Genomic DNA, 17,250 nt, shown 5'->3' with positions numbered 1-17,250 from the left:
GGAAAGCAACTAACAAAAGAAAGTCCTCCATTGGACATTTACCTGGGCTGTACACATTGGCCAATGTGGTTTTAAATTATACATTATTCAAACCCAAAATCCAGTATTTGAGCTTCCTGTTTGTTAAAATGAATATATAAAAACAAAACAAGTCAGGCATGTTATATTAAAAAAGAAGCAAAACAAAACTGTACTTCCATATTTCTGAATGCATAAAGGCCTAGAAGTAGCTCTTTTAAAATTGTGAAAAACCTATTTCTTGAGCCTCAAGCATAAAGCAGGATTTTGTTGTTGTTATTGTTGTTTTGTCCAAGGTGGTATACCCACTACACAATTAAAGACAATTCTAGGACTTATTCTTTCTTTTAAGGATAGTTCAGGTATTTTTTTTTATTGAAGGAAAAAAATCTGGAGTGCCATTTATTTAACATTTTTTTAAGTTCAGGTATTTTAAAAAGTAGTCCAAGGATTTAAAACTCAATGTTAAATAATATACTATTTAGTATTATTTTATAAGAAGGGTATCTATGGCAATGTTTTTCTTTTCTTTTTCTTTCACCAACCTTTTTCCTTTTTCCTCTTGCTCTCTTCTCCCCCTCCCTCATTTCCTTCCTTTCCTTTGCTTCTTCGACCTTTCTCCTTCCTCTTCCTCCTCCCCTTTGGGTCTTTCTTCCTGGTCTTTTCCCTCCTCTTCCTCTTCCTACTGACCCTCTTCTTTCTTGCACCTTTTCTTCTCTTTCCAGCTTCCCAGTCAACAGGGAAACCTGGGATTGTAGATGGAATAGTGAGGGTGGTGGGTGGAAAGTCTGTTACTCATGGGAAGAGTATACTGTGGGCTGGACTTTGACTCAAACGGGAAAGGAAATCTAGTTCTATGAGTTTAAGCTAAATTCTGCAGTGTTGAGGCTTTATTCCCAGAAATATAGTGACTCACCTATGAATGCCTTTGATCATTGTTTCTGTTGAGCTGTTGGGCTACTTGGGTTCTAGACTACGGACCTTGATTTCTTGAATTTCTGTTATCTCCGTAACTATATGCTAACAGACTAGGACATGAGATGAATGGTACGTTATCCCTGCCATAAAGAAGCTCACCATCTAGAATGGAAAATAAAAATAATTCCAGTTATATTTTAAGAACTAAATGGCAGGATAGTAAATAATTTAAATTTAGTTCTCACAGAAAGCCACAAGGAAACAGAAACACATAGATGGTAAATAACTAGTCCAAAGTCATTTAGCTTTAGAATTTCAACCTATATAGTTTATGAGGCACCCATGGAGATTCTTAAGAATTGCTGATAAAGAAGGATTTGAGACCAATGAAATGCTCTGAAGGAAAATCTTGTGCAGCTTAATTCCAAAGGATAAGTAGTCAACCCTGCAGGTCAGAATGAGATAGATGACAACATTTCATGTAAATGAAAGAGAGAGGGAGAAACAGATTGCTGAAGGTCCAAGAACATCATAAACACTTTTAATACTGAATGGTTCAATCCTCCCAATACTCCTGATCCACTGGCAATCTACACAGGTGCTGACGTCAGTGTGACCCCTCACTCTGTTTCTGAGTTCATGGTTCATAGTGGTTGTGGCTAAGATGTAGGAAGCGCATCTTGTACTGTAAAGGTTGACATGAAACTGATACACATTCCTTTCAAAAGCTAACCCTTTACTATCAGAAATAAAACAGAAACCTGTTTAATACAAGGTCCTCGGGTGGCACAAGTGGTTCGCGTTAGCGGAAAGGTTGACAGTTTGGTTGGCTTCCGTAAAGATTACAGCTAAGACGGCCTTAAGGAGCACCATTCGTCTCTGCAATACATGGGCTTGCCCTGAACTGGAGTTGTTTAACCTATGTATGTATTGAGCAATTCCTGTGTTGGGCTGCAAGCCACAAGGTCAGCACTTTGAAGTCACCAGGTGCTCCTCGGGAGAAAGATGGGGCTTGCAAGATTGACAGTCTTGGAAACTCACAAGGGCAGTTCTACCTTGTCCTATAGGGTCTCTATGAGTCAGCATTGACCCCATGGCAGCGGGTTGGGTGGGACAAATGTGCTCAGCTACTAATCAAAAGGTTGAAAGTTCAAGTCCCAGCAGCATCTTTGGAGAAAGGCATGGTGATCTCCTTCTGAACCAAAACACAACAGTCATTGAAAACCATGGAGCACAGTTCTACCCTGGTACACTACGTCCTGAGATGGTGTCTACTCAAGAGTGACTGGTTTACCCCCCGCATCAATTCCGGCTCACAGCAACCCTGCAGGGCAGAGTAGTAGAGTCCCACAAGGGTTTCAAGGCTTTACCAAAGAATGCGACCACATGGAGCAGCTGACAGGTTCAAACCATCAACCTTCCCATTAGCAGCCACGGACACTTAGTCCTGGTTTCAAGGGAGCATTACCAGGGCTCCTTGCTTCGGTGTGTAGCAGGTAGTTAATAAGCGCTTGATGGATCAATCCATTCCACCAATGAAGTGGGAGAAACTAGCCAGAAATTCAAGGCCACAAAACTCACTTTATATATCTGATTGTTCATACCAAAGTAGCTTTGGGGGATTGAATTATCTGGAACATTGCCTTAAAGCTATACATTTTTGGTGGCTAATCCCTCTCTCAAAGCTAGTACTAAAGTGCTCTTGGAATAGAGCCCGGTAATGGAGTTAGTGAATTCCCTCCTCCTCCCCCTCCTCATTTCTGGTGAGGCTTCAGGTTAGATCATAAGCAAACCAGGACTTAGTACAAGCCTGAATTCAACTTTTGATTATTTTATTGCTGTGATCTGCTTACATCTTGTCTCTGTTTCCTCAACAAGATTTGTGAGATAGGCAATATATTTCAATGCAACTAAGTCTATTTACCACGTTTCAAATTAAGCTTTATGCTTCTTAAGAACAGGTTGCTTTTGAAATGTGAGTGTGAAATGTTATTTAAGCATTAACAGTTATGTTTCCTTACATTTACTCTTCATAAATCTTCAAAGATTATCTTCTTTCAATGATGAATGTCTTCTTTTATCTAATATTTTCCCTATTGTGATTACCTTTAAGTAGCTTGAGTAGCAGACATGCGAATCCCCTTAATTATACAAAAGCACCCCCTATTTCTTAGGACACTTCTCTATGTTGATGCTGATTGATAAACTAGTAATACAAATGGAATATGCAAGGAAGTTTCTTATAGGAGGACAGGTGGGGATGGAGGTGGGGGGGTGGAGGAAAACTGCACATCTAAGCCAGGAAGGCTATATGTAACCCAACCAGAGTTGTGTTTTGCCAGGGTGGAGCCACCCTAGTTGCACGCAGTGGAAAGTTTTAAACTCTTGACAGGAGATTTTCTGTGGTCCCTCCAAAAATAGAAAAAGGCAGCTGAGTCCCCAGTGTGGAAGAAGACACACGGGTTTTAGTGAGGCTTCTCAGTCACTGCAAACACTCTTGGAATTCTGGGACTGGATACTTCCCACCTGTTGATCAAGGATCAGGAGCACGGGAGCATTTGATTACAAATCTGATTGCTTTGACCGAAGCAAATAATATAAAAGGAGGGAAAGCAGCTGAAAAACTGGAAGGCAGGAATAAGAAAAATGGTACAGTGGTAGCTAGTTGGGAAATGCAAATGACAGCCTGTCTCATGCATACACGAGAGCTTGGGTTTAAAACCTGTGCACAGCACACATGTACTCCTACACAGTTTTAACATGCCCAGGAGCCCTGGTGGTGTCATTGTTAAGTGCTTGACAGCTAACCAAAAAGGCTGCAGTTGGAAGTCACCGGCCACTCTGAAGGAGGGAAAGAAAGACCTGGCCTTGCACGCCTGTAAAGAGCCACAGCCCAGGAAGACCCGTGGGAGATGGGAAAATAAATTCTCCCAGATTTCCAATTTGAGGAACTGGCTTGAGGGCCACATCTGGCCTCCTCTAGCAGCACCAGGGGGAAAGAGAATCCCACTCCCGACAACCCTCATCCTCCTGGGCCACCATGAGTCAAAATGGACGCAACGGCACACAGCAGCAACAAATGGTGGCTCTGGTTCATTTTTAACATGGGTGCTTTCTAGCTTTAACTATTTTACATGGGGTTTTCGTCTTGTTGTTAGCTGCTGGCCGGTCAGTTCCAACGCATTGCAACCCTATGTACAACACTGCCCGGTCACGCCGCCCTGGCCGACGCCATTCCATTCTCACAATTGTTTTCGTGTTTGAGCCATTTGTTGCAGCCACTATGTCAATCCATCGCGTTGAGAGCCGTCCTCTTTTTCCGCTGCCCCTCTACTTTACCAAGCACGGTGTGCTTCTCCAGGGACTGGTCTCCCCTGATGACACGTCCAAGCAGTGAGACAAAGTGATACTGTCTTTGCCCCTAAGGAGCCTTCTGGCCGCACTTCACCTGCCAAGACAGACGTGCTTGTTCTTTTGGCAGTCCACGGCGCTTTCCATATCCTTTGCCAGTACCGTAGTTGAGATGCGTCACTTTTGGGGGGGCTTCTTTATCCGAGGTCCAACTTTCACATGCATATGAGACAACTAAAATTACCAAGGCTTAGGCCAGGAGCAGCTTAGTGCTCAAGTTCACATCCTCGCTCTCCAATACACTAAAGAGGTCTGTGCAGCAGATTTACCCAGGCACCTCCCCTTTTGATATCTTGACTGCTGCTTCCATGAGCATTGATTATGGATCCAAACAAGATGAAATTATTGACAACTTCAATTTTTTTTCTCCATTTATCATTATGTTACCTATTGGTCCAGTTGTGAGGATTTTTGTTTTCTTTACATTGAGTTGAAATCCATACTTAAATGAATAAAAGTATTTTATGTAATATGTAATTTATTGATGTTTATTGGTATTACATCTACCCAAAACTCCCAACTCACTGTCATTGACTCAGTACTGACTCAAAGTGACCCCTTGTGGATTTCCAAGACTGTAACTGTTTACGGGAATAGAAAGCCTAGTCTTCCTCCCTAGGAGCTGCTGGTGGTTTTGAGCTGCTGACCATATGGATCGCAGCCCAATGAGTAACCACTACACACCAGGGCTCCTAACATCTACCAAGGGACTTAAAAAAGTTCACGGAAAAAATGCAATTAGCATAACCTTCTCCAGAGACTTCTGGGAACACCTATATTTCCTCCTTAGAGGTGGAAGACGCTTCTCTCTGGCTGATCACTCCCTGAGAGACGCTGTATTGACAAGACACATGGGGCTATGCCCTGGGAGCTGGAGAAGCCATAGGACCTAACCTGATGTAACTAGACCTCGGGAGCCCGAGGAGGCACATAGAGACCCCTGCCAGAGCTGAGATGCTTACAACGCCACTGGAGCCACAAGACTTCCAACCCACTGGCCTGTGACCTTCCTGCATTCAGCGTCATTGCATGTATTTCATGAGTCTGAAGAGGACTTTATAGATTGGTATCGGACATATGGGCTAATATCGGACTTATGGACTTGATCTGGACTGGGCTGGGACATTTTCTCAATATTCAATTGCTCTTATATATAAAAGAAAAGAAAAAATGTAATTAAAAGTCACTTGAGTCAGGCACACCTTAGAACTAAAACTGACATCTTTGCTTTTAAACATTTTACAAAGATGTTTTGTAGCATATTTGGTCAATGCAAAAGTCATTTGATTTTCTAACTGCTTTTACCAGGGATATTCCTGTGGATCAAAGTAAAACGAAATCTGGACAAAACAATAAAAAAGATAATGAGCTCTCTAACTGTAGCGGCCTGAGGTGACCTGCCAAAATGGTTCGCTACTCACTCGACCCAGAAAACCCTACAAAATCCTGCAAATCAAGAGGGTCGAACCTCCGGGTCCACTTCAAGAACACCCGTGAAACTGCCCAGGCCATCAAAGGCATGCACATCCGGAAAGCCACCAAATACTTGAAAGCCGTCACTCTGCAGAAGCAATGTGTGCCTTTCTGACGGTACAATGGTGGTGTCGGCAGGTGTGCCCAGGCCAAGCAATGGGGTTGGACCCAGGGTCGGTGGCCCAAAAAGAGTGCTGAATTTTTGCTTCACATGCTTAAAAATGCAGAAAGTCATGCTGAACTTAAGGGTTTAGATGTGGATTCTCTGGTCATTGAGCACATCCAGGTGAACAAAGCCCCCAAGATGCGCCGCCGGACTTACAGAGCCCATGGTCGGATCAACCCATCCATGAGCTCCCCTGCCACATTGAGATGACCCTGACTGAGAAGGAACAGATTGTTCCCAAACCAGAAGAGGAGGTTGCACAGAAGAAAAAGATTTCCCAGAAGAAACTGAAGAAGCAAAAACTCATGGCTCGGGAATAAATTAAGTTTAAAATAATAAAAGTTAAAGCGCTAAAAAAAAAAAGATAATGAAATTTTTCTATGAATGTTTGGAAACATTTTTCTCATACACAAAAACAAAACAACAAAAATAACTCACTGCATGAAGGCAATGCAGATTCATAGGAACTCTGTAGGACAGGGTAAAACTTCCCCTGTGAGTTTCTGAGACTGTAGCTCTTTATAGGAGTAGAAAGCCCCATCTTTCTCCTACAGAGCAACTGGTGGGCTTGAACTATTGACCTTGCGGTTAGCAGCCTAATGAGTAACAACTATGCCATCAGTACTCTTTGAATACAATACAGACAAAACTAGCACTTAATTGAGCCCTAAACATTTGGGAAACAGTGCTTTTCCCCACCTTGTGTTGTATAATTGTCAATATAACCTGTGACTTAGGATGTTAGAGTTTGAACTTAAAATTTCCTTTTCTGGCCGTCCCGGGGCTCAGCGCACCTGCCCGCCCGCCCGCCCGCCACGCCCCCAGATCTGACATGCCACCTTGAAGTCATCATGAGCTTTTTCCGACTCCTGATGAAGAAGAAGGAACTTATTCCTTTGGTTCTGTTTATGACCGCCGCGGCGAGTGGAGCCTCATCCTTTGCTGTCTACTCCCTTCGAAAATCCGTGATCACTGATAGAAAACATAATCCAGAACCTTGGGAGACTGTGGATCCTACTGTACCTCAAAAGCTAATTACAATCAACCAACAATGGAAACCCATTGAAGAGCTGCAGAAGATCAGAAAGGCAACCAAATGACCACCCATCGCTTCTGTCTTCCAGGGGAAACACTTCCGCACCCTAGGTTCTGGAAACCAGTGTTCGGGAAGGCTTCTGCTACATTTTTAGGGTGTTATCTACAGTTTAGACTTTGAATAAGAAGTTCAAGGTAGTGTAGCAAGACCCACCTGGTCCAAAATGGAATTCCTGTGTTTATTTTTCTTGTTGTAAATTTGAATTTTGCACATTGAAAATAGTTTTTGATGCCTGAGTTTTCCTTGAAATGTGTAAAGTTTTATAAATCAGATTGTCATATTAATAAAATACCATTTGTGCAACAACAAAAAAATTTCCTTTTCTGTCTCCACAATGTAGGTTTGTTTAGTCCACTAAGTTGGGTGGCTGCCTTGTTAGACGTTCATTAGAAGTAACAATTTCCATGCTATGTCACACTAAAAAGATAGAAGTGACTACGTAAGAAACTTTTCGGTTTGCCAAATTCTTGATCCCCTTTCTCTCTCTCAACCATCTAGTCATTAGCGGCTATAAAAAAGACACGTCCCCAGCAGTGACTACAAGGCTTCTGATCTGTTGGGCAGGCATCTGAACTTAGAAGAACTGATCCAGGAAGTTTCCCGCTGGCACCAATCCCCAGGCTTAGGGTAAACAGAGCTCAATCGAATGGGAGCTCAAACTGTGTGGAGCAACGATGCATGTGCTGCAGCTCATGGTGTCATTGGAAAATTGATGGTGTTACTAGTGCAATTGCCTGATTGACATTGTCTTACTTTCCTGTTTCTATGGGTTTTTGTTTTCCTGTCTTTCGTGTGCTTGTTTGTCTATTGTTGTCTGCTAGTTGGTATGTTGTTGGTGGTGGTGTAGTTGGTCTTATGGGTTTTCGATTTTGTCCTAATACAACCTTAAAAGTAAAACCGAGTTGTGATAATCTCAGGGACAAACAGATGGAGCCTGAGCCACCACTAATTCTAGCCCCAGTCCAAGAACTTTTAGTTCTGATAGACTGGCCCTGATCCATACTCACCTGCATGAAATGATCACTGAAGATGAGGGTGCTTCAGCAAAGTGTGGTGAAGAGAGCAGATGGTGCTCGGCTATCAATCGGAATAGTGTCTGGGCTGGGGTCTTCAAGGCTTGTATTCAAACAAACATCCATTTAAGTGAAGAGTCAACTAAATCCACATGGGAGAAGCACACCAGCTTGTGTGATCCAAAGATGACAATAAGAAAATTCAAAACAAGCAGCCATCTAGCCCAGAAGCAACAAAGCCCACATCGAAGCAGCACACCAACATGTGTGATCATGAAGGGCTGAGGGGAACCAGGTTACAAGCAACAAAGGCAGGGGAAAAAATCATACCATTGTGAATGAGGGGAGTGCATGATGGGGACCCAATGCCCATCTGTAGACAACTGGACATCCCTTGTAGAGAAGTAGTGGGGAAGAGATGAATCACTCAGGGTTCAGTGTAGCAATAATGAAACTCACAACCTTCCTCTAGTTCTTAAATGCTTCCCTCCCCCAACTATTATGATCCCAATTCTACCTTGCAAACCTGGTTAGACCAGAGGATGCACAGAGGTACAGTTGGGATCTGGAAACACAGGGAATCTAGGACAGATGAACCCCTCAGGACCAACAGTGAGAGTGGCGATACCAGGAGAGAAGGGGTAGTTGAAAGGGGAATCCGATCTCGGAGATCTACATATAACCTCCTCTCTGGGGGGTGGGCAACAGGAAAGTGGGTGAGGGGAGATGCCGGGCAGTGTAAGGTAAGATAAAATAATAATTTATAAATTATTAAGGGTTCATGAGGGAGGTGGGAGTGGGGAGGGAGGGGAGGGAAAAATGGAAAATGAGCTGATTCCAGGAACCCAAGCGGAAGGCGAATTTTGAGAATGATGAGGGCAACGAATGTATAAGGGTGCTTCACTCAATTGATGTATGTATGGATTGTGATAAGAGTTGTATGAGCCCCAATAAAAGGATTTTTTAAAAAGAAAAGCAAATTCAAATATGACAAAAGGAAAAGTATCTGAGCCTTAATTGAAAACACCCAATTTATAGAAGGCTACTGAGGGCAGTGGGAGCCCCAAATCCAGCAGCTGAGTAGCTACTCAGATTAAGCCACTGACAGGTCCCCTCTAGCCACAGGCAAGGGTCTCCAAAAGCTTTACTATCAGATAAAGATCATTGTAATAGTGATTATCCTGGCTTGAGCTTGACCAGTTGACCTCCCTCTTGACCAAGCCTGAAATATTTCTTACTTGTTCCATGACAAAAATGTCTTCCCTGGTTGATGATGGTCTTTTCTTTCATACGCATTATTTGTATTTTAGATCTTCGTATTATTATTATTTTATCCTTACCACTTTATTTTGTTTCTGGTTTTTATTTCTGTTGGATTTTCCAGTTTGTGAAGCACAGAAGGAGTAGATGCACAAAACTGATATGAGGGTTTATAGTGGAGGTAGGGTTGGGAGGGTGGGAGATAAGGAGTGCATTAGTCTAGACTGACTAGAGAAACACATCCAGAGATAGTCTTATGTGTTTAAGACAGAGTTTTATATAATAGAGCAAACTGAGAAAACACACACACACATATATATACACACACTGAGAAAACATCCCAGTCCTGTCCAGATTAAGTCCATAAATTGATATTAGCCCATATGTCTGATACTAATCCATAAATTCTTCTTTAGACTCAATGCAGCCATGCAATGATGCTGAATGCAGGAAGATCACAGGCTAGTGGGTAGAATGTCTTGTGGATCCAGTGGCTGTGGAAGCATCTCACTACTGGTGTGGGTCTCCACGTGACTCCTCCAGCTCCAGGGCACTGGCTGCCATCAGCATTTTTCCATGTGGTTTATCAACAGGAATTTGAAGCAGAGAGAGTGTGTGCTGGCCTCCAGGGATGAAGAAAGGAAGTTCCCTGAATCCTCATAAGAAAGCCAGAACCAAAGGTGTCATCAGGCTGTGACCTGATGGACAGGCTAGACTCCACCCCTCACTCTTAGTATACTCAAATTGACACAAGATTATGTAACTACCATAGGGAGGGTGGGGCTTCGGGGAGTAAGCAAAGTATGCGGGAGAGGGGAGGGAGCACTAGAACTGATTGGGATTACAGAACTCATTTATAAAAGCTAATTAACCATGGGGGTGGGGGAGTTCTAAAATTGATTGGAGTTATATTCATACAATTCTTCTTGATATAATCAAACTATTTAGTTGTATGATATGTGGATTATGTGCCAATAAATCTGTAAAAAATAGGAGACATGTGCTGGTCTATGGACATTTGTGTGCCATTGCTTTGCCCCAAATTAACTTGATTTTAGTGAATAACTTTAATCTAGAGCTCACACCAAAATGAAGGAGAAATGAATTAGTCCTTCATCTTGAAATATGATTAGAACCCATGTAGTTATTATGAATATTTCATTTTGTCTTGTGAGTATAGCTTCCTTTTAATACTGGCATTTGGTCTCTGTGGACTAGAAACCACATTTATTCATGATAGTGGCGGGGAGGAAGCATTTAAGACCTAGAGGAAAGTTGTATGTTTCATCAGTACTACACTGCACCCTGACTGGTCCACCTCCTCCCGTGATCCTTCTGAAAGGGGATGTCCAGTTGCCTACAGATCGACTTTGGGTCTCAACTCCGTATTCCCCCTCATTCACAATGATGTTTTTTTTTTTGTTCTTTGATGCCTGATACCTGATCCCATCAAAACCTCAGGATCACACAGGCTGGTGTATTTCTTCCCTGTGGGCTTTATTACTTCTCAGATAGATGGCCACTTGTTTGCCTTTAAGACCCCAGATACTACATCTTTTCATAGTCGGGCACCATCAGCTTTCTTCACCACATTTGCTTATGTACCAGCTTTGTCTTCAGCAATCATGTACGGAAGGTGAGCATTATGGAATGCCAGTTTAATAGAACAAGTGTTCTTGCATTGAGGGAGTACTTGAGTGGAGGCCCAATGTCATTCTGCTACCTTTATACGAAGCCTATAAATATATATAAAAATATACACATAGATCTACTTCCCCATCATCATATATAAATATATTTGCACATGTACATGGCTGTATTTAGACATCTATAAATATTCTTTGCCTTCTAGCTATTTTATTTACTTTTACTTTTCTCTTGTCCCACTATAATGTTCAGCCTTTATATGGGTTTCAGTAATTCCTCTCAGTTACATTGCCCTTGATCATACCCTACCAGGCCTCTTACACCCTCCTCACCACCAATTTTGGATCACTTGTTGTTCCCTTGTCGCTGGGTTTGTTAACAGCACTTTCTTTCCCCCACATTTCCCATGTCCCCCTGGAATCGTCAGTTTTCTCCTCCAGATGGTTTATCCTGCCTATCTTATCTAGATAGACATGCAGAGATAATGATATGCATAAAAGCAAGACAGATCTGAACAAAGCAACAAAAAAAAAACAAAACAAAAAAACAAAGCAACAGCAATAAACCAATGACAAACAAGAGAAGCCTGTAAATAGTTCAAGATCTGTTTGTTGACCTTTAGGAGTGTTTGCTGGTCAAGTCTGATAGGGTTCCACACGCTGGCCCCCAAATCTATTTTGGTATTCCCTCAGGACTTCCTTGCTTTGTTCCCCTTGCTGTTCTGTTGCACGCCCTTAGTGTTTTTGCCTCAGTGTGGTGGGGTCAGATGAGGTGCAATTCCCACATGGTATCTCCAGTGTTGTCCCCTGTAGGGCTATGGGTGAGGGATGTGGTGTCTCATAGTGGTCTCATGGTGGTCTCTGTGCATTGGCTGCTCTGAGCAGGGATATCATCCTCAAGGCTTGCTGGGCCAGGATATGTGCCACTCTCTCTTCCATCCCTTTAACTTTCTCCCGTGTGATCTGATCAGACATGCCCCTCTCCCTGAGCTGTAGCTTCAGTGCTGTCCTCTGAAGTAAATTCTTCTGAGGGCAGGGGCAGCTGTTCACATAGCTGGGATTGGGGCCTGCTCCTCAGACCTCTCCACTGGTTCCCTGCTTCATGCCAGTATGTTGCATTCACATCTTGGAGTACCAGGTTGAAGTCTGGTCCCTCTTTCCCTTTGGAGATAAAAACAATACCCTCCCCTCGGGTGGGTTAGTGCCCTGTATCCATTTCTTTGTTTTTTCTCTTTTCCCCCTCCTTTTTAGTTTGCTACCATATGTATCCCTGGATTTGGTCTGGCCCCTGCTATACTACCTGGACCTCACCCCAGGAATGTTTGTATACATTAGCTTTGCCCCTATGCCCCCTTCAGAAAAAAATTTTTTAAGCTTACCTCAGTGGACTCATGTTGTATTTGTCCTTTTGTGATTGGCTTACTTCACTTAGCATAATTTACTCCAGTTCTTCCCATGCAGTTATGTGCTTCATATGTTCATCACTGCTTTTTAGGGGTGCCTAGTACTCTATTCTATGTATGTACCACAGTTTTTTAATCTACTCATCAGTTAATAGGAATTTCAGTTGTTTCCAACTCGTGGCAATTGTGAACTGTGCCGCACTGAACATTGGAGCACAGATGTCTGACTGTGGTCTGTTTCTTGCCTCTTCTGCAATGGGGATTGTTGGGCTACATGGTAGCACAATTTCCATCCGTTTTTGATATCCCCAAATAGATTTTCCTAGTGACTGTACATACCTACAGGTTCACCAGCAGTGGATGATAGATCCTATCTCACCACAGTCCCTGATTTTTGAATGGGTCTGTCTTTGAGGGTGTTAGGTGGTATTTCATTGCTGTTTTAATTTGTATTTTGCTTATGGCTAATGATTTCATATGTTAATTGCCCATTCGGATTTCTGCCCCTGTGAAACTTCTGTTCAGGTCCTTTGATCATCTCCTCAGTGAGCAATTAGTTTTTTCTTTTTGGAAGGTAGCAGAGTATTGTAGATTTTAGTAATGAGGCCTTTGTCTGATGTGTCCTTGCTAAAGATGTTTTCCCAGTAGGTGGGCTCTCTTATTACTCTCAGTAAGTTCTTTTGATGTACACAGGTGTTTTATCTTCAGTATATCCTACTTGTCAATTTGTGACTCATCTGTATTTGTGTCCTTCCCTATTTCTGATAGCCAATGTATTCCATGCACCAAAGTTCTCAAGTTTGTCCCAATTCCCTCAATGTTGGCCCTAATAATTTGGGGTTTTACCTCGACATCTCTGATCAACCTTGAGTTTATTCTTGTGTATGGAGTGAGATATGGATCTTGTTTCATTTTTCTGCAGGAAGTTTTCCATCTTTTTCCAGCACCATTTATTGAAGAGGGCATCTGCTTCCCATTTGATATATTTTTGGTGCCCTTCTCAAGGATCAGTTGTCTGTATGCTGATGATTTTATATCTGGGTTTTCAGTCCTTTTCCATTGGTCTGAGTATCTGTCATTATACCAATACCATGTGGTTTTGACCACTGTGACTGTATAATATGTGCTAAAGTCAGGTAGAGCAAGACCTCCCACTATGTCCTTCTTCTTGAGGAGTTCTCTGCTAATTCTGGGCTTCTTCTCTCTCCATATGAAGTTGGTAATCAGTTTTTCCATTTCCTTGAAGAAAGATGCTGGTAATTGTATCAGGATGGCATTAAATTCATATAGTGCCTTGAGAAGAACTGACATCATTACTATATTGAGTCTTCCAATCCACAAGCATGGCTTATTCTTCCATTTGTTGAGATCACTCTTGCTTTCTTATAATAGTGTTCTGTAATTTTCCTCATATAAATCTTTTTTCTTTTAGTCAGGTATATAAATCTAGATATTTCAATTTGTGCTTGGCTATTGTGAAGCACACCACCTTTTTTATCTCTTCTGTGGTCTTATCGGATGTGTACAGCAGTCCGATAGACTTCTGTTTGTTGATCTTGTATCCAGCCACTCTGCCATATTCCTCTGTTACTTCCAATGCTCCACTTGTGAAGCTTTTGGGGTTTTCCATATATAAAATCATATCATCTTCAAATAATGATAGTTTTGCCTCTTCCTTCCGCAGGTGAATACCTTTGATATCTTTTCTTTGCCTTGTGTTGTTAACTAAAACCTGCAGTAAGATGTTAAATAAGAGTGGGGACAAGGGGAATTCTTATCTGGTCCCCCTTTTCAGCGCAATTGCGTTTGTCTTTTCTCCATTGACTACTGTTGGTTATTAGTTTTTCATATATAGCTTGTATTGTCTTGAGGAATTTTCCTTCCTTTCCTATCTCTTGAATGTCTTAAACAGGAATTGGTGTTAGATGTTGTCAAATGTTTTTCCCGCACCTATCGATATTATCATGTGGTTCTTACAGTTTTTCATGTCAATGTGGCAAGTTATACTAATGGTCTGTCATATGTTGAACCATCCCTGCATCCCTAGTATGAATCCCACTTGGCCATGGTGAATTATTTGTTTAATATATGTTTGTATTCTATTGGCCAGTATTTTGTTAAGGATTTTTGCATCAATGTTCATTAAAGATACTTGTCTGTAGTTCTGAATTCTTGTGGGATCCCTGCCAGGTTTTGGTATCAGAGTTATACTATAGAAGGAGTTTGGGAGTTTGCCATCTTTTTCTATGTTCTGGAAGAGTTTGTGTAGGATTGGTGTCAGTTCTTCCCTGAATGCTTAGTAGAATTTTCCTGTGAAGTCATCTGGTCCAGGGAATTTTTTCTTCGTAATCCCTTGATAATGTTGTCTATTTCTTCTATTGCTATGGGTCTGTTGAGATTCTTGATGTCCATCAAGGATAGTCTAGGGAGGGATTGTTTTCCAAGTATTTGTCCATGTCTTCCAAGTTGTTGAATTCATTGGAGTACAGTCCTCCGTAGTATTGTGTAATTATCCTTTTATATCAGTAGGGTCTGTTAAAATGGCCCATCTTTCATCCTTCGGTCTGTCGATTCTGTTTATCCTTTAAAAAGAACTTTTTTTTTTCTTTAATAATTTTATTAGGGGCTCATACAACTCTTATCACAATCTATACATATATCCACTGTGTCGAGCACATTTGTACATCTGTTGCCCTCACCATTCTCAAAACATTTGCTTTCTACCCTTGGTATCAGTTCCACACTCAAAGAACCAACTTTTAGCAGCATTAATTTTTCCCAAAGTTTTCTTATTTTCCCTCTCCTGAATCTCTGCCCTGATTATTATTATTTCTTGTCTTTTGCTATTTGTAGGATTGTCCTGTTGACTCTGCTCTAATTGCAGTATATCAATCATGAATCTCTCTTCCTTTTTCAGGTGTGCACGCATTGCGACGAAATTTCCTCTGATAACTGCCTTTGCTGTGTCTCATAAGTTTTGTTATGTCATGTTCTCATTCTCGTTGGTTTCTAAAAATTTCCTAATTTCATCTCTGATCTGGGCCAGTACACACTCCTTTTGCAATAGAGAGTTATTTATCCTCCAATTGTTTGCTCTTGTTTTCTTTATCTTTCTTTTGTTGATTTCCAGCTTTGTGGCACAGTGGTCAGAGAGAGAGTCTGTATGATATCAATGTGATTAAATTTATGCAGATTTGCTTGATGTCTCAGCATGTGATCTATCTTTGAATATGTGCCATCTGGGCTTGAAAATAATGTGAATTTTCTTGTATTTGGATGAAAAGCTCTGTAAATATCTCTCAGGTAAAATTGTCTGATAGTAGTGTTCAGATCTCTAGCCTCCTTGTTGAGTTTCTTTCCCTGTGATCTTTCTCAGAGAGTGGTATATTGAAGTCACCTCCTACAATTGTTGAGGCTGTGATTTCTTTTGTTTGGTTGATGTATTCAGCGGGTCTCCCATTCAAGGAATATATGTTTTAAATGGTTAGTGGTTCTTTGTTTACCATTCCCTTTAGCATTATATAGTTTCCCTCCTTATCTCTTTTTATGGTTTGCACTTTGAGGTCAATTTTATCCGAGCTTAGGATTGCAACCTCTGCTGTTTTTGAATTGCTGTTTGCTTGCTATGCTTTTCTTCTGCATTTGATTCTCAGCCTATTTTTGTCTGTATTCTTCAGACGTGTCTCTTGTAGGCAGCAGATTAATGGGTTGTGTTTTCTAAGCCAGTCTACTAGCCTGTCTTTTAATGCCTGAGTTCACTCCATTGATATTCAGGGTTATTATCTCCATCTGTGAACTTTGTGATGCATCTTATAACTTTTGTGTTGCGTGTTTTCCTACCTCCCTTTCTTAGCAGTGTGTTGTGCATGTGTGCTTCTGTGTGGTTCATTCTTGACTTCTTTCCATCCTTAAGCCAATGCTATCTTGGGGGTTGATTTCTCCTTGTTTCCCTCTGGGTGGCGTTGTTCTATGTGGTGGTCTCTTTTTTCTGCTTAGTGAGTATTGTTCTTCTGCCCATACTGGGTCTGCCAGTACCTTTTGTAGGGATGGGTTTCTTCTAATATATCATTTGAGTTTTTTCTTCTCTGGGAAGACTCTTACTTCTCCATCTATCTTCATAGATAATTTGGCTGGGTAGAGTATTTTTGGGTTTGTGTTGTTTTTCTTCAATTTTTGGAATATGTTACTCCACTCTCTCCTCTTCTTCACAGTGTCCACTGATGGGTCCGAGCATGTTCTTATTTGGAAACTTTTATATGTGATTGCTTGTTTTTCCCTAGCTGCTCTCATGATTTTTCTCCATTTCCTCAAAGTTGAAGAGTTTAACTATTATGTGTCTTGGTGACTTCTTCTTGGGATTCAGCCTAGCTGGTGTTCTTCAGCCTCCTGAATGGTTGCCTGGTTTTCACTCATTAAGCTGGGGGAGTTCTCCTCCAAGAATTCTCTCAATATTGTTGCAATTAACTTCTTTGTTGTGTCTTCCTCTGAATCCAATTATTCTGATGCTTCATAGCATGAGACATAGCTCTTAGATTTTCTTCAGTTTCTCTGATGATCTTATTGGATTTTTGTTCAAGTTTGTTAAAATCTACTTGGCTGTTCTCTAGGTCACTGGTGCGGTTCTCTGCCTCCTCCAGTCGATTGGCAAAGTCTGTGAGTCTTCAACTGGCTTTATCTCATCACTAAGCTCTTGTATTTCCCTTTGGTGTATGGCCTTTAATTCCTCTATCATTTTAACCTTTTTCTGTATTGTTTCCGTCATATCTGAAAATTTCATTCTGTAGCAGATCAATGCCTGCTTCTTCTATGCATGTTATTAGGTTCAGGACATCTTCTGTCGTTTCCT

At 41.5% G+C, this 17,250-nt stretch overlaps 1 pseudogene; it reads left to right on the top strand.

Moving 5' to 3' along the window:
* The first annotated feature begins 6,837 nt into the window (after positions 1-6,837).
* LOC142437240 (normal mucosa of esophagus-specific gene 1 protein pseudogene) lies at positions 6,838-7,086 on the top strand (annotated as a pseudogene).
* The last annotated feature ends 10,164 nt before the right edge of the window (positions 7,087-17,250 follow it).

This window comes from Tenrec ecaudatus, chromosome 1 (genome assembly GCF_050624435.1).
Source record: "Tenrec ecaudatus isolate mTenEca1 chromosome 1, mTenEca1.hap1, whole genome shotgun sequence".
Classification (NCBI taxonomy): Eukaryota; Metazoa; Chordata; class Mammalia; order Afrosoricida; family Tenrecidae; genus Tenrec; species Tenrec ecaudatus.
The sequence above is the reverse complement of the archived record's forward strand: the minus strand, read 5'-3'. Positions and strand labels throughout refer to the sequence as shown.